The 3,173-nt window shown below is 40.1% G+C and overlaps 1 protein-coding gene and 1 long non-coding RNA gene across 2 annotated transcripts in view; both read left to right on the top strand.

Moving 5' to 3' along the window:
• The window catches only part of LOC116698486 (uncharacterized), a 6,997-nt gene extending 5,667 nt beyond the window's left edge, over nucleotides 1-1,330 (top strand). Inside the window, exon 4 of the long non-coding RNA XR_004334222.1 lies at nucleotides 1,317-1,330. This is a non-coding gene — a long non-coding RNA (uncharacterized LOC116698486). The remainder of the gene's footprint in view (nucleotides 1-1,316) is intronic.
• stx12l (syntaxin 12, like) overlaps nucleotides 1-3,173 on the top strand; it is a gene marked incomplete in the record, with an annotated part of 146,461 nt that overhangs the window by 25,641 nt on the left and 117,647 nt on the right.

Raw genomic sequence — 3,173 nt, 5'->3', positions numbered from 1 at the left:
GGTTATATAGTAGTGTATTTATGTATGGTGTTTGTAAGTTGTGTATATATACTGTGTATATATGTATATTGTTATAATGTGTATAATGTGTAATGTGTAGTATGATAGTGTATATATGTATATATATGTGTGTATAATTATATTGTATATATATTGTGTATATATTGTATTATATATATAGTGTGTATATATGTAATGTGTATGTAGTGTATATATATATGTAGTGTAGGTATATGTTGTATATATGTTTGTGTGTGGGTTGTGTTGTGTGTTTATGTAGTATATGTATATATGTGATATATATATATATATTATATATATTAGTATGTGTATAAAGTGTGTGTGTGTGTGGTGTGTGTGTGTGCTGTGTGTGTGGTGTTAACCTTACAGACAGGGCTTCCTACGACACACGCTCCGTCCTGGACTTTATCTGTCGAGCAACAGATTCATCTGTATACAGAGACCATACATTTGTACGGATGCAAAAATGCAATTTGAAATTGTCAAAATGTTGTCTATAATTAAGTATAACAATCGCTTGCAATCGTCATGAACATCCTTGGGCGTCGGCGCGGCCTTTTTGGACACTTCATCTTCTGTCTGGATGCTGGAAGTGTCCCTCATCCGCCAACACCGGTCCACAGCTTGGCGTAGGAATCTTGTGAAGAGAACATTTGTGATCCAGTAGTGCAAATAAAGAAAAGCATTTCCAGTCCAGAGAAAATTATTTATTTACATTATATAGCAGCAATAGGTTACCTGTACAAGCCATATTTTTTAACTGGATATTTGGCCCAGCTGCGGTTGGGCAAATGGCACGCTTTGACTTGGACCGAGGGAGTACAGGAGCTCCTAGAGGCATGGAGTCATCTCATCCATCTTCTCCTCAAATGTACCATGAGCTGTGCCATGCGGGTACGGTTGCCTCATGTACTATGAAAAACGAAGGCTGTTATACATTATCTACTTATAGTGCCAACTTAAGTAAATCTTCTCAGAATGTATTCGCAGGTAGTGAGGACAACATACGAGGAATTTGTCTTTGGAGCATTGTTACTCACAGATGGCTTACACATACATTCAACCAAACAGAATATACACACTAATATATAACACCAATATATACATACTCTAAATAGAAACAATATAGAGGCATGAGTGCAATGAAGAAATCAATACAATTATTTAAATGTGCGTAGTGCAAGGGTACTGGGATAAAATAGTATTATTATATTACAATATGAACAGTTGAACATATGACATTTCTGAAAAATAGGAAATGAGAATGATGAATAATAATAAAATATATAATTGAGATGTGAGAGTGGGGAATGATGAGTAATACTAAATAATGGAATCTAACAAGTGCTGTATAGACAGGTTACCAGTGTCATTGACCAGACTTGACCTGACACTGTGGGTCACCGAAGTCAGTTGTTCATCAAGAGATGGCTTTTGGGTAGAAACCTGTTCCTGAATCTGTTGGTTGTGGCGTACAGTGCTCTGTAGCGGCTACAGAGGGGAGACTGGACAGTGTGTCCGGGGTGAGATGGTCGCGTAGTGGATGGTTCCTGCCCGTGTCCTGACTCTGGAGGTGTAAATCATGGTCCGGAGGCAGGTTGGCACCGCTGATCCTTTCTGTAGGTCCTAACTGTCCTTCGTGTATGTCTGCTCCTGTCGCTTTTTTGGTGGCAGATCCAAACCAGACAGTGATGGACATGCAGAGACAGACTGGATGATCTGTGGTAGAAGTGGACCACAGCATTCCTGAGCCAGGTTGAGCTCCTGAGCTGTCGCTGGAAGTACAGTCTCTGCTGGGGCCTTTTTACAGTTTTTTTTGGATGGCTTAAGCACGATTTTCCAAACAGGCCCGTGTTTTCAAAACACACACCACATTAGCACAACCACAGCCCAATTAGCAAAACACTACAGAATCCTTTCATAATTAAACACTGCTTGTAAAACATACACTTCTGGTTTAAAACCACACTTTGTTACCAGGTGAACACACACACGTTTCACATTACTATACTCTGGTTTGCAACGAGTTACACTCTGCTGGTGATAAACCTAAAACACTTTTACACTTCTACTTCCCTATGATTAGTTGCTATACCCTCAACAAAGTACAAATATAAATGTAAATTCACCAACACTACACAAGACCAATGTTGCAGACTGAAGAAACTCATTTATTTCTCACATGCCCAAATGTTGCATGGAGATTCATAATACTGTAACAAAATGTCACTTTACGTATTGTACTGTAAGTTTACTGTAAAAACAAAACAAAACAAAAACTAGACATGTCTCTTCGCCTTAGCTGATCTGGCAGAGAATTCATCAACTCCGCAGGCAATGTTGGTCATACAAGACACCTTGGAAAGAAACGTCTTGAATGACGAATCCATCCTTGCATTGCTGCTACCGTCCATCGGTCCACAGGCCTCCTCCATGGCTTGGATGAGGGGTACCTCAGCCTGAGACGGAGATCATATACCTTCCACCGACCATGCCGAGAAAAACTCTTCTATAGGTTTGAGAAATGGAGAGTATGGTGTGAAGAACAGGACGGTGAAATGTGGATGTTTTGCTGAAACCCGATTCTGACCAGAGCAAGCGGTGGAAAGACACATTGTCCCAGACAACAATGTATTGCATATGATCGATTTGATTTGCTGCGGTATGTTGTGCAATTGGTCCAAGAATGTAGTATGATCTGTGGTTAAGGGCCCAAATGGGCATGGCGCGTGGAGGACCCCATCTTTGTAATGCTGCACAGATGTTTAATTACCCCCACGTTGCCCTGGGACATTGACTATAGCCCGTGTGGCCAATGATGTTTCTTCCCCTCCTTCCTTCGTGTTCTCGTCAGGTGAACCCAGCCTCATCTACTAAATGAACTCATTGCTGGATCTCCTCCCTCATTTTGTAAAACTCTCTGAAAACAGTGTCGGCAAAATTGTGTTCATGTAGATCTAGTATACCTATTACAGTACAGTAAAAGATTATGAGACATATGCAAGATCACATGCTTAGTGCCACAGCTTTGGCGTAGGAATCTATGTTAAGAGAACATTTGTGATCCAGTAGTGCAAATAAAGAAAAGCATTTCCATTCAGAGAAAATTATTTATTTACATATAATATAGCAGCAATAGGTTACCTGTACAC

Source organism: Etheostoma spectabile, chromosome 12 (assembly GCF_008692095.1).
Source record: "Etheostoma spectabile isolate EspeVRDwgs_2016 chromosome 12, UIUC_Espe_1.0, whole genome shotgun sequence".
Taxonomy (NCBI): domain Eukaryota; kingdom Metazoa; phylum Chordata; class Actinopteri; order Perciformes; family Percidae; genus Etheostoma; species Etheostoma spectabile.
This window is presented reverse-complemented; position numbering and strand designations above follow the sequence as displayed.